The sequence below is a fragment of the Prionailurus viverrinus genome, chromosome B2 (genome assembly GCF_022837055.1).
Source record: "Prionailurus viverrinus isolate Anna chromosome B2, UM_Priviv_1.0, whole genome shotgun sequence".
Classification (NCBI taxonomy): domain Eukaryota; kingdom Metazoa; phylum Chordata; class Mammalia; order Carnivora; family Felidae; genus Prionailurus; species Prionailurus viverrinus.
Genome location: NC_062565.1, coordinates 119,645,971 through 119,660,968, shown reverse-complemented (window position 1 = coordinate 119,660,968; position 14,998 = coordinate 119,645,971). Strand labels below are relative to the sequence as shown.

Here is a 14,998-nt window from a genome sequence, read left to right as displayed (position 1 = left end):
TTTTACATCAAAATCATAAAATCAAAAGAACGTAGTATCTGAATGAGGACTGTGAATTTTTTAAACTTCTCTTTGTTTAGTGTCACATTAATAAATTGGAAAAGAATATTTAACTGATTTACAGAAAGGAATCAGAAAATATGAATCCAGTTACACCTCCAGATTTCAACAATTCACCCCACTGAGCTGTTGTTTTCTCTTGACCTTCTCTATGAGGCATCAGAGGCTTCCGAGGGGTATCCGTTCACCACAAGAGCTCCCTTAGAAGCTGCTCAACTATTGTGCTGTTTCTAGGTAAATAATTATTGAATTATTATTTAATGATTTTACTTAAAAAAAAGTGTGGCTAATATTTTAATGACGTGGGAAAATATCTAATAAAATACTTCTAAGCTAAATGTGTAAAATAACGCTTCACAAAGTAAAAAAAAAAAAGCCTAAAAATCAACATTTTAAATAGGAATATTAAAGGTGTTATTTTACTAATTTTTTCATCATTCTTTTCTAGATCTCCTGTGTCCCATATTAGTAATATGTATAAATAACACTTAAAAGAGCTTCTAATTAATATGCTGTTGAGTCCAATTTCCCCTCTAAGTTCAGGAAGAAATATTTAACATGACAGCAGCTGCCACCAATAGTCGCCTGCGTCTTTGCAATCTGACCACGCCACTTCTGTGACCCGAATGGTCCCCCTCTTCAGTGGCTTCAGTGCCGCTGCTCATTCCTTTCCACACTCCAAGACCTCTCCTTCAAGGTCAAGCTCAGGTTTGACATCTTAGTAAGCTCTTACTCCATCTCTGTCCCCTACTTTCCAAAACCAAGTCTGAAGTAATTTTCCCATCTCAAAACTTCCATTGTCCTTTGTTCTCACATCTCACCCAGTTTGTTGTGCCTTTTTTTTTGGGGGGGGGGGCTTGTTTTCTTTTTCTTTTTCATCTTTTTTTTTCTTTTCTAGAGCAGTTTTAGATTCACAAGAAAATTTATCAGAAAATACCGGAGTTTCTCTGATAAACTTACTTGGAGTGAATGCCTATAAATGATAAACGGTGTTTTCTCCATTCACAATAACAGTCCATGCTATTTCCCGAGATATCACCCAAATGAGTGACTCATTGTATGTGGGCTTCAAATGACAATTGGAAGAATATGTAATTTTGCGTTTGTATGACAATTTAACATCTGCACTATTTCTACCTGTATTTTGTGTACTTGATTTCTTCCAAACAAAAACGCCCAAGTCTCATTGCTGCTCTTTCTCTGGACTCCCAAAGAGAGGGGGCATGCAGTGTAAAAGGGAGACCCGTTTAGGTTCCACCTTCGTATGATGGGGACTGAAGACCAGGCCCAGGTGGAAGGGCTACCCATTTTCCTAATACTTGAAGAAATTAACAAAATGAAAATATAAGTGCAAAAAATGCTAAGCGCCAAGTCAATGGGACCTGAAGGCTGTAAAATGAGTTTGTAAGAGATGACTCACGGAAGACTGTTTTGGAAGACTTCCAGAACGATTCAGGACAGTCAGGAAAATGATTACCCATTGGAGCAGCTTTTTAGCACCAATAAATTCTGTCTGTTTCAGTAACGGATGCCTTCAAGAACTATTATGAACTGTGACATTAAAATAAATGCACATATACACTATTTTTATTACTCTTCCCACAAACCTCTGTTCTCTTTAAGTCCTCAGTCTTGCTCTCGATAGTTTTACACAACACAATCCTTTTCATGAGCACATCACACAAAATTTATGCAGGAATGCTCTATTTCCAGGCACGTCTATATCTCCGCCGCCCCTAACTGCCCCACTAAAGCCAACACTGGGCTGTCTACATGAGGTTTAGCTCCGCTCTGAGGGGCAGCTGCGAAAATGTAAACACTGCTTTCAGATCGCATCCTGAATCACCACCTTCCTTTCTGGCTTGAAAAAATACCCCTTTCCCAGCTGTGTACCGTTCCTCACTCTTAAACCTGGTTTTGGTTAGTAGGAGAAGAAATACAACCTTCATGATAATTAATATGGGCACTGTGCTCTTGACTCTTTCAAAGTAGATCTATAAACATTATACCATCTGACTTTCTCAATAATAATATGAAGGGAGATATTACTTCTATTTTACAAGCGAGCCTCAAGACACAGAGCTAGGGTTGAGTTTAAGAATGAGGTCTTTCAATTTCAAATTCAATGCTTTTTCCATCATATTCTTTTGTTCTACCTTATTCAAGTGTTTGTCATTCTCTACATGCTTCTCTGTAATAACATAGATTACAATACCTGGGTGGGAGGAGGACACTTTTGGAAAGCACATAACATAGTTTTAACTAATATTTTTTAGGCAAGGGAGCATCTGACAAAATTAGTGATATTTCATTTCTTTGTTAGTTATTTTCTTTCATACATGAGAACCCTGAGCCCCAAACAGGTATCTTACCTAACTCACATAGTACATTGGCAAGAGACAGGATTTAAACTTCAGTCTTACCTGACTCCAAATCCCAAGATCTCCAAATGAACCATCGAACCTTCCCCCAGGGTGGTCTCTGGCAAATCCTACTAGAAGCGAAATTTATTTTGTACCAAAAAACTCAATCTAAGCCTATTCTGATTAAAAGGTCATGATCTGTCCCTGCCCAACAGTAAATCTGAGGCAAAATACATGTTCAGTTAGCACTAACGACGTTTCCTTCTGGAGATTCACTATAATAACAACCGTTCCTTTGGGAAGAGTCCAGTTTTTTAGCCTCCCTGGCCCAGTGTGGGATGACTCAGGTCAGACTACAGCAGCCCCAAACAACCCCTCCTAAACAAGACCTTAAAAACGTTAATGACTCAGGTACTATTGTTCTCAGATGACCTTGGGCTGGGGCCCGGACAATTCACAAGCATAAAAAATCAAGCAAGCAAGATGGAGAAAACGGAGAGGTTTTACTGCTTTCAGTCTCAAGAAAATGTTTTAATGTATCAACTGACTACAGCCTAACCTGATAAATGGTAGGCCTCTCTCACATTAAATCTTATTTTTTCCTTTTCTGATTGAAGGAAAATGCAAGATAAGACGGAAGAGTAGTTACCCTCTGAAGCCCTCCAGGAAATGTTTATTTTGTCTTATGTATAAAACCTAACTAGTATCCAAAAGAACTTGATGTCCCTGTTAAGAATGAAAAGGACCCTGGTAAACAGCTGGAGGGGGCTGATAACACGTCCCACCACATGCATTCTTTACTGGCCCCTTGAATTGCTCATTTCAAAACGGAGGAAAACATTTCCTGCCTTAGTGCATAACAGAGAAAGGCAAATGGTCTGGAATGACCTCAGAAGATTTAGCAGTTTTCTAAAAAACTTAAAGGGAGTTTGTTCAAAGCTTCAATTAACTGGACATACGCCAAACCACTTGGAAAATTTCTGCATTCAGAAAGAAGAATCCTCACTGTGAGAGAGAGATTCTCCATAACAAATCATCACAACCACTGCAAACATTTCTATCATTGGTTGTGTAAGTGATTATATCAGAATGTGTGCTTCTCCAGTTCCCCTCACTTGCTCCCAACTGTAATTTTTTAAAAACAGGATCTGTGATTTACTAATTTGTGTAATCCTTGTAGAATTTAAGCTATTCATTCATTCATTCAACAATTATGCTTAATACCACATCAAGCATTGGGGCTACAATGACATTTGATCCATAGATATTTCCTGAGCATTTACTATGTTTCTGGCACTGAGCTAGAAAATGGGGTGTGATGTTGAAGTAGACAGTCAACCATCCTGTCTTCATGGAGCTCTCAGTCTGGTTCAGTGGGTTTTAATCCTTGTAACCCAGAATCACCAGGGAGCTTTTAAAACAGACCACAGATGAGGCCCCACATATTAAATCAAACCACTCAAATCAAAGACACTGGCTTGGTGATTGATGCAGACAATAAAACAGGATTATAATATGACAAATGAAATGACTGACAAAAGTAAAGAACATAGAAAGTACACACAACCCAGATTCATGTATGAGTAAAGTGTTTGAAATGATGATTTATCAGTTAGCCTAGGAAATAAAGGAAGTAGGAGCACTCTGGATAAAAGGAGTATGACATTCAAGGCAAAGAAACACATTTCTGATATAGTCCAGTGATACTGGTTTTTTGTTTGTTTGTTTGTTTGTTTTTGTTTTTTGTTTTTTGTTTTTTGTTTTTTATGAGTAGAGCATGTGAAGTCCAAGGGTCAAAGAAAAAAAGACAACCACAGGAACTGGATAAGTGGGTAGAAGCGAGAGCAAGAAAACGCCAGAATCTCAGGCTGAGGATTTGGAAGTTATTTCTTAAAACAATTAGAGCTTTGGAGGAAATTTAAGCAAGAAGCAAATGTGATCACTCATTGCTCATTCTTTTATTTTCTTTACTCCCAGGCCATGGATACTTAAATTTGGCACATCCTGAAGCAACAACATGGTCACCCCAGACTGTGTCATCTCAATAACTGGAAGAAATCAACAATTGCCCTGTTAAAGCATCTGTCATTATTCCACTTTAATACATGTCCAGCTTCCTCTATTTCCCTTCCAGCTCACCCAGTCATTTGCTTTGCTCTCCAGTTGCCCAAGCCCAAGCCCTGAGGGATGCTTAACACCCTTGTTCCCAAGAAGAGAAGGCTGGTGTGAGGAAGGAATGGTTTAAGCTTCATGTACCAGCATCCAGTGGGAATGGGACCTAAGTACTCTGAACATTCTGTCAGCTTGCTTACCTGATAAGGCAAGAACGAGAATCATTTTCCTAGGAAACAATGGTAATTTAAACTTTTTTTTTTTTTCAGACTGCCCTATAATTATTTGCCTGTATGGATTTCCTGGAGCCCAAAACATGTTTTTTGCTATTTATAACTCCTTATTTTTTTCCCACTATTCATAAAATGGTGAAAAACAGTTCTTACAAATAAGGGAAAATCCAAGTACAGTACCTGCTTGTTTGACTCAATATTTTGATTTGATTTAAAAATCAATAATTTATTTTAACTAAGTGACAGACATTTTATTCCTATGTACAAAGCACTCAGAAATTCCACCCTACCTCCCACATCCCGTTTGGTCACAAGAGATAATGGCTACATTGACAAGAACTATTTCCAGTTCCTGTCAAGGGTCATTTCAGAAAGAAAGCTGAAGCAAAGCCTCACACTATTATTTTTATTTTGAAACATTTAAAAATAAATATCAAGTTATTGGCCTCAAGGGTCTTCTTGTTTCTGAAATGAAAACCTTTGGAAGAAATAGTTTTACGCTGCTGAAGCACGAGGTTGGCCAGATTAAAAGGGACCAAAGACAAGAGCCCACACCTAAATCCCAGCCTTCCACGGCTACAAGTCAGACACTGGTTTTTCTCCCATTGGACTCTGCTTAGTGGCCTTCAGGGATCAATCATCCTGAGAGCATCGAGAGACCAATACTCGAGACAAATTTGGATATTGGTTTCCTTTTGAGAAGAGTCAGCAGAACATTACATCTTACAATATATGTATGAATAGCAACTATTGTTTGGTTTCTTATTCTGTTCTAGGCACCATGCCAAGTGTTTTATATACAGTTGACCTTTGAACAACGTGGGGATTAGGACTGCTGACCTCACCTACAGTTGGAAATCCATGTATAACTTTTGACTCCCTCCAGAATTAACTACTAATAGCCTACTATTGATGGGAAGCCTTGATAATATAAACAATTAACACATGTTTTGTACAGGTATTACATACCATATTCTTACAATTTAAGAATGTAAGCGAGGGAAAATGTTTATTAAGAAAGCCATAAGAGAATATATATTTATAATATTGTACTATATTTATAAAAAAATTCCATGTATAAGCAGACCCATGCAGTCCAAACCCATGTTGTTCAAGAGTCAACTGTACATCCACTTATTTAACTTATACAATAAGCTTGTCCCAAGAACCTTACATGCCTTGTACTGACAGGAAAACACAGACACAGCTAGTAAGTGGGACAGAGGGATAGAATTGTTTTGTGTGTGACAGAGAATCGAGAGCTCAAGAAACCACTACACATGTCTATTTCTCTGTTAAACAGATTTTCCATGCAAATCATTGTTGCTCAGTGTTTATCTAGTGAATATGTAAAAAAGGTTCCAAGAAATAAACTTCTGACTCATTACATAAACATCTGTGTTCTTCAGGTATCTGTCATGAAACTGCAAAGACTAACAGTATTTACAACTCCAACGGGGCTCCAGCAATTAACCATGAACCAGCTGCCTGTCACCTGGCCTTGAAGAACAATTCAGTCTCATGTTCTTGTAGCTCTTTCCACCACTTTCTCCAGGAAGAGAAAATGGAGGGTTATCAATAAACCTTTTGCTTTAGATATATTAGCCTTGAGTTTGATTAATTGTCTTGTGAAATATTTACTCTTCTCTTTCCTGGTGATTTCATTCCCATAGCTACTTTTGATACAGCTAGCTAATTACCACTTTTTTGTCTTCTGAATTCTTTTTTCTGCTATTCTAATCCAGTGATTTGAAAAAAAAAAAAACAACTATTCTTTTGTGTTTCTCATTCTGTTGTCCATTCTCTGAACTTTCTAGGTCAAATCAATGCAGCAATCATTCTTATAGCCTCAATCATAAGGCTATCTTGAACCTTATTCATGATATTCAAGTCTGTATACGAGAAGGCAATGTGAGGTATGTGAGGAACAGTATGGGTCTTCTGTAAGACTGGCTTACACTTAGTGCTAATGTTTATAAATTACTTAATCTCTACAGCCTTGAGATTCTCATTTATTTTATTTTCCTTCCTTTTTTTTTTTTTTTTTTTTTTTTGACAGAGAGAGAGTGAGAGCATGAGTACGGGAGGGATAGAAGGACACAGAGAGAAAATCTTAAGCAGGTTCCATGCTCAGCGTGGAGCCCAAGGGTGGGCTGGATCTCAAGGTCATGAACTGAAATCGAGAGATGTTTAACCGATTAAGCCTCCCAAGCACCCCAAGACTTTCATTTTTTTAAACTGGATATTAATACCTACTATTCAGAGTAGTTAAAAGGACTAAACATAAGATATACGTAAGCCAAATATTTTGCATTTTCAAAATAAAGGGTAGATACTTCATAAAGGACAACAATTATAGTCTTATCCTTAAAAGCTGTTTTAAAACATTTTTAGAATATATTTAATTTTTTTAAAATGTTTATTTTTGAGAGAGAGAGAGACAGAGACAGAGTACAAGTCGGGGAGGGGCATAGAGAGAGGAAAACACAGAATCCGAAGCAGGCTCCAAGCACTGAGATGTCAGCACAGGGCCCAATGCAGGCCTCGAACCCACGAACTGTGAGATCATGACCTGAGCCAAAGTTGGAGGCTTAACCAACTGAGCCACCCAGGTGCCCCATTAAGAAATATATTTTAAAAGTTAAACAATATCAGATATATATGAATGTTAATAAGATCTCTTTAAAGGACTTAAGTAATATCTTTATCTCTGCTACATTCAGTCCAGTTCTCATTAAACACAAGAAAGAACCAGGTGTAGAGCTTTTAAAACATAATTAGGAGACTCCTTTTATGTTAATATGTTGGTGACTATGAATTTCATAAAGGTATTTTTATAACTTCATTTGTTTTCTTCCATCATTTCTGACAGTGTGTGTAAAATCTTCCTACGTCATAATCAAGAAAGTGTCTGTAGGGGCACCTGGGTGGCTCAGTCGGTTAAGAGGCCGACTTCAGCTCAGGTCATGATCTCGTGGTCCGTGAGTTCGAGCCCCGCGTCAGGCTCTGTGCTGACAACTCAGAGCCTGGAGCCTGTTTCAGATTCTGTGTCTCCCTCTCTCTCTTCCCCTCCCCCGCTCATGCTCTGTCTCTCTCTCTGTCAAAAATAAATAAACATTAAAAAAAAAAAAAAAAAGAAAGTGTCTGTAAATGTCGACGAACATTACACTAGACTAAACTATTAACTCCTATTAGGTGAAGAGGCATCATAGAAGAGTGACCACGACATAGGATTTGTAATCAATTGAGTTTGAATCCTAGCTCTGACATAGAAAGTGGTTTGATCTCCCTGAACTGTTTCCTTATTCGTACACTGAAAATGTAATACCTATCGGTGCCAACATTAATATAGCAATGGTAATGGCAGTGCCCAAACTATAGGTGCTCGATAAATGTCTTTTCTCCTTCTGTCTCCCTTTCATCTTTATTTACCTAGCATTTGAACTATTAGATTGATTAAATTGAATTAATTTTTTTATGTTTATTTATTTTTGAGAGAGAGAGACAGAGCACGAGCAGTGGAGGGGCGCAGAGAGAGAGGAGAACCCAGAATCCAAAGCAGGCTCTAGGCTCTGAACTCTCAGTACAGACCCCGATGCGGGGCTCGAACCCACGAACCAGGAGACCTTGACCTGAGCTGAAGTTGGACACTTAACAGATTGAGCCACCCAGGTGCCCCAAATTAATGCTGTTTTAATACGTAAAGTAAAAACCCTTCAAAGCCCTGCTAAGCGCATTGACCTTTTCCTGGAAGCAGGAAAACCCATGTTTCCTCACCTCATTTTCCAATAGGCATGAGTGCATATTTGCACATGGGTACATACATCACACATATGTGCTGACATGCAAGTTGTTCTGTCCAGTCCCACTTAGTAAACAAACACAGTCACGCAGTATCACTACAACACAGTTTTGTTTAGAGCTCCCCAGTACCCCAAGTCGCTGCCTAAGTGAACTATTTTGCACTTAATTGTTGGCGAGCAGCAAAGCCGTTTTCGAATAGGAATGTGTTTAGCCACATAGAAGAAAGAAGCCTTTATCTAATTCACAGTTCAAAAGACATTGTGACATCCTCCTGAGGCCAACCTCTGGTTCCATGACTCCCAATAGAAACATAATAATAATGATATTAAGAAACCGATCAATCTCACTATGTAGCCCAATGTATAAAACACTCAGAATTTCATAGGCCACTCCAAATCCATCCTGCCTTCTATGGGAAAAAGTAGAAAACAACGCAAATTCTTTTATATCCCTCTCAGAAGATTTCTTATTTATTTTTGGGACAGAGAGACACAGAGCATGAACGGGGGAGGGTCAGAGAGAGGGAGACACAGAACCGGAAACAGGCTCCAGGCTCCGAGCCATCAGCCCAGAGCCCGACGCGGGGCTCGAACTCACAGACCACAAGATCGTGACCTGGCTGAAGTCGGACGCCCAACCGACTGTGCCACCCAGGCGCCCCTCTCTCAGAAGATTTCTTGGTGACAAAGTTCAAAACACTCTTAAGAAGGAAGAGCAAAAAACCAAGAAATTTCAATGATGCAACTTATTTATTTATCCTTAAATACATTTCCTTGATTTACTTGTTATATTGGGAATCATTGGCAGGTGTCTTAAATTTCCAAGAGTTTTGAATGTGTGAATTTTGTTTAGGTGCCAAATAATTGCTTGGTTTATTCCTTTCCAGGTTCGGGATCTTTACTAATAAATTTTGCAGGTAACGAAAAACCCCATACCACTGACACACACATCTAGTGGCACTTTCACGGCATGAGGCTACAGTAGGCAAATGGGTACCATTTTACAAGACTCTGCCACGAAACTGACGATGTGGACCCAGTGCTCCTTCATATTATGCTAGTAAATATGCGAAATGGAAATCTTGGGATCATAGATCAAACATTACAAGGTAAAAACATTACACGGTAAAAACTTCATGTAGCTCAATTAGAAATTATTCTGCTTGGTTCATATTTTCCATTTGAAACTTTTTTTTTTTTTAGCCCCAGTTTCTCTGAGGCTGTACTCAGGAGGCTAAAATGTCATGCCTAACAGAAAACTCCTTGACTTATTTTTCTTTTCTGTTTCACAGTTGAAGCAGAGAATTAACATTGGGAGGCATATCCAGGTTTTCCCCTAATGATAAACAAAATGTGGATTCTTCCAAAAGTTGATGTGTAATCTATACCACAGAGTGCAAACCAAAAGTAAGTCACTGCATGTTGAATCCAACATTAACATTTAATGTTTGGTCTTGTTAAAAAAGAGCTAAAAGTATTATTAAACAGCTTGAGAGGTTGAATATGTGACAAAGGGAGATTATGATTGCAGATGGAATCAAGGTTAATCAGGTCATTTGAAAATAAGATTATCTTGGATTATTTGGGTCAGCCCAAAAAATAACAAGCGTCCTTAAGAGTGTAAGAGAGAGTCAAAAGAGGTGAAAGTGAAATGAGATGAGAAGACTCATCTTCTTCCAGAAAAGAACACATTTCTGTTGATACCTTGACTTTAATACAGTGAGACCCATGCTGGATTTCTAACCTACAGGACTGTAGACAATAAACTGGTGTTGTTTTAAGCCACTAAATTTGTGGTAATTTGCTGTAGGAACCATAGAAAACGAATACAGGTGGTCTCGTCTGGAGAATCTGTCTCTGTTCCACGTGGTTTCTCACCCTCCAGTAGGCTCTCTCAGGGTCCACTCAGATAAAAAGTGGGCCAGATACCAAAGCAGTGGGTGGACAGAGTGCAAAGTCTGTTGATACATCTAAGCCTCAAACTGGCACACCATCATTCTGCCATATTCTGTTGGCCAAACCAACTCACAAGACCAACCCTTGTGGTTGAAGATTTACAGAGTAGGAAAATAGACCCACCCCCTCCTGAGAGCACCTGCCAACTAGCTCAAGTCAAAGGAAGGAGGAGCTGAGTCCAGGGTTGCAAGCAATCTACCACAAAGACTAAAAGTTTCACATCTCACTGTTATAATCTTTTTAGATTTAAAAACCGAACAACGGTATTACCTTGAAGATAAAAACAGCATGTTGTGTGCTTTAAAAGTTAGTTTTGAATTCTAGTACTATTTACCTTTCTCAAAACGTTAAAACCTATTTTTTTTTCATTTAAATTAGGTGAACATTATTCAGGGTGTCCATGTTATCTGGACGTCGAAGAGGTGTTGTTGGATAGCTATGTAATAGCATACATAATTTCACATTTTTAATAGAAGTCATATGTTTTTAAAGTTTATTTACTTATTTTGAGAGAGAAAGAGACAGGGCGAGGGGGAGAGGGGCAGAGAGAGGGAGAGAGAGAATCCCAAGCAGGCTCTGCTCTGCCAGCACAGAGCCCAACAGGGGGCTCGAACTCAAGAAACTGGAAGATCATGACCTGAGCCAAAACCAAGAGTTGGATGCTTAACCAACTGAGCCACCCAAGCGCCCTGACAGGAGCCACAGTTTTAAACAAGTAAAAAGAAACAGGTAAAATATATTTTAATAATATATCTTATTTAAGCCAATATATCTAAATATTATCATTCACCATGTAATCAATATAAAGATATTGAGATATTTTGCTTCCTTTTTTTATCTGAAGTCTTCAAAATCTAGTATGCATTTTAAACTTCTAGCACATCTCAATCTGTATTAGCCTCATTTCAAGGGCTCAGTAGTCCCATACATCTAGTGGCTGCCATACTAGACAGAGTAAATCTAAAAACTTCAAGGGAAGTCCCAGGCAAAATTAGAAGATGCCAGAAGTTTGTCTTTAATGCTCTTCTTCTCTCTTTTCTCCACTTTCTCTCCTGCTTCCTGTTTCAGGGTCCCAGTGTTTTATTGCCCAGACTCTTGCATAGGGCATGGAAATACATTGTGATTCAAACATCCTGGGATTTGAAACCTGAAGGGCCACTTGCTAGACCTTGTAACAGAACTTAATCTGAGCTTTGGATTCCTCATCAATACCCATCTCATTGCTCTTCATGGAGTTTTTATGAAGTTCAAGTGTAATGATCTATGTAAATACATTTAGCACAATGCTTGGCATAGTAAAGGCATTGTAAAGAAGCTACTATTAATTTTTCTTTTAAATAAGGTTTCCAGGAGAAGGTAATGCCTAATTAAAAAAAAATGATTGTTTTTAGAATTTCAGGTACCCTCATAGGCTGGAGAGGGTATCCCTTCAGAGGAGGAAATAAATTAGGAGTATGAACTGATGGTTGGGGGTGGGGGGGGAGTATGTTTGAGAGCAAGGTATCCTGTGAGATTCCTGACACTTCTGGACTCTTCTCCCTTTCTGATATTATAAATAGAAATTAGAAAATCATATATTTAACATTTGAAAATCATATTTCAGATGCTCATTCAGTATAAGATAACTTCCAGTTACTTTCATTGTAAAGATTTATTTTTATCAGAGTACAGAATAAACTATTGGTTAACTTTTTTAAGCCAAGAAGCATACTGATTTTCCAAAATTGAATAAACTACAATATAACTGAATCTGGCAGTGGAAATCAGCACAAAATGACAAATCCATGTATAATCTAGAACTATTTAAACCTCAGTTTTTCCTACAAAGTAGATACATCTAAATACTACTATGTGGTACCAGCATAGTTCATATGTCTTAGTGAATCACTATCCTTCCAAACAAAAATATACAATTATTAGCTTCCCAGAAAGTGAATAAAATGTTGGCAAATTCAATAAAATATTCTTTGTGAGTCAGAGTGCTCTTTGATATTTCCAAGACATGCAGTCTCAATTGCAAATATATTGTCTTTGGCCTTCAGCCCATGTGATCGGACACCAAGTAGTTATCTGAGAAATGTGATCCTGGGGCAAAAAGTAGGTGAGATGTGTTCATGGGCTAAGAAGCATCTGGCCAGACCCTGGAATGTCTTTCTAAGTTACTTGGTGTATTAGTTTCCTATGATTGCCGTAACAAAGTACCACAACTTAGTGTCTTAAAATAACAGAAATGTATCATCTCAGACTTCTGGAGATTGGAGGTCCGAAATTAGGGTTTCAGCAAGGCTATGTTCCCTCTAAAACCTGTAGGGGAATCTTTCCTTGTCTATTCCTAACTTCTGATGGATTGCTGGCAATCTTTGGCATTCTTTGATTATATCTGCATAACTCCAACGTCACACAGTGTTCTCCTTATAAGCCTGTGTTGTCACAGGGCTGTCTTCTTATAAGGACACTGGTCATATTGGATTAGGAGTCCACTGTACTTGATTATGACCTCCTCTGAACTAATTACATCTATAGTGACCTTATTCCCAAATCAGGTCACGTTCTGAAGTACTAGACGTTAAGACTTCAACGTATCTTTTGCGGCGGTGGGGGGGGGGGGGGGGTGGGGGGAGGGGGGAGGGGGGCCCACAATCCAATCCATAATACTTAATTCCATTGGGATTTGAATACAATGGTTGAGTGGTAATGGAGCATAGTTGTTAAAGGCATGGACTCTTGAACACTTACCGGTCTGAATGAACTCAGGTAAATTCATATCCTAGCTTTGCTGCCTCGTGTGTGATCTTACACAAGTAACTTAACTCCCAGTGCCTCAGTTTGCTGTTGCTGTTGTTACTTGTTTGCTTATTTTTCCTTTGCTTCTATCTACATGAAGGTAGTAACAGTAATGCCTAACTCACAAGGTTATCTGAGGACTGGACTGCCATATAAAATGCCTACATGGTGCCCACCAGGTAGGAATACTGCAAAAAGGGGTTACTTATTTATTATGTTGTTGTTGCTGTTGTTTTTCACAGCTTATCTCTTCACAGTTATTTCCTACCCAAATTTGAAATTCTATTCTTCACAGAGGCAGCTATGCAACCAGTCTGTTTTGTTTTGTTATTGCTTTTTAGGGTATAATTCTTTTTCTTTCGGAATTAAATGAGTCTCCTGTCACTTATGCTTAGGGTATGTAAACAGACAAACTTTCTGGACAGGAATTGGCCACACATGTCAAACGCTTTAAAAAATATCTTCACGATATTTGATCTAGACATTTTATGTCTATGAGTTTATTCTAAATAAAGATGAATGAAAAAATTCTACTACCAGAGCTTCTTAAAAATCATATTCATATTTATTATAACAGAAAGTTACATAAACGCTCCTTTTGTAATAGCTGATTTTATTTTTTTATTTTTTTTTTTTAATTTTTTATTTTTTCAACGTTTATTTATTTATTTGGGACAGAGAGAGACAGAGCATGAACGGGGGAGGGGCAGAGAGAGAGGGAGACACAGAATCGGAAACAGGCTCCAGGCTCTGAGCCATCAGCCCAGAGCCCGACGCGGGGCTCAAACTCACAGACCGCAAGATCGTGACCTGGCTGAAGTCGGACGCTTAACCAACTGCGCCACCCAGGCGCCCCTAGCTGATTTTATTTTTAAAAGTCATGATGTATTCGTATAATCGAATACTATCCAATCATTAAAAAGTGAATTTAAGATCATTTGTGACAAATGAACATATTTGTGACAAAAAACATATTTGCTATATATTATTGAGTTAAATAAGGACAAAATACCCCCTATACCAGAACTCTTCAAGACACTTTCCGTGGTGATATATTCTATATCCACGCAGTCCAAGATGATAGTCACTAGCCACATATAATAACCACACATTAGAAATGTGGATGATGACACTAAGGCACTTAATTTTTCATTTTATTTCATTTTAATTAATTTAAATTTAAGTAGCCACATATGGCTCATGGCTACCATAATGAACAACAAAGGTCTATGGTATCTTTTGTTTATTGATTCCTCTGTCCCTACTTTCCTCACCTTCCTTTAAAGTTTCTCTCATGTCTCTGTCCCTCTCTCCAGACTTGACTTCAAAGGTAATCTTCACTCTTCTCCCTCAATTTTTAACCCAGTATCTCCTGCTTTCAGGAAATAACCCAGTAATGAGTCTTTTTCAAGGCATAATGAGACTTTCTGGGCTATTAGTTCCATAAGTATTTGAACCTAACCAAAATCTAACCTACTGCCAAAGTAATCTCATGAGAATTTCACACACTAAGCTGAATATGAGGGCAGCAAACAAAATTACTTTTCACTATATAATAAGAGAACTTCCATATTCATAATTTTTTTTCTATATTCACTTTTTAAAACATTAAATGTTGGTCTGAGGATAAGCCATTAGACTTATTTAGTGAGGACACTAAGTGCTAAAACATGGGGCAATTGCAACT

The 14,998-nt window shown here is 38.2% G+C and overlaps 1 long non-coding RNA gene across 1 annotated transcript in view; it reads right to left on the bottom strand.

The window, feature by feature from the left end:
• Positions 1-2,631, bottom strand: part of LOC125166314 (uncharacterized) — a 109,477-nt gene extending 106,846 nt beyond the window's left edge. The window contains exon 1 of the long non-coding RNA XR_007152425.1: positions 2,484-2,631. This is a non-coding gene — a long non-coding RNA (uncharacterized LOC125166314). The remainder of the gene's footprint in view (positions 1-2,483) is intronic.
• Positions 2,632-14,998: the final 12,367 nt, after the last annotated feature.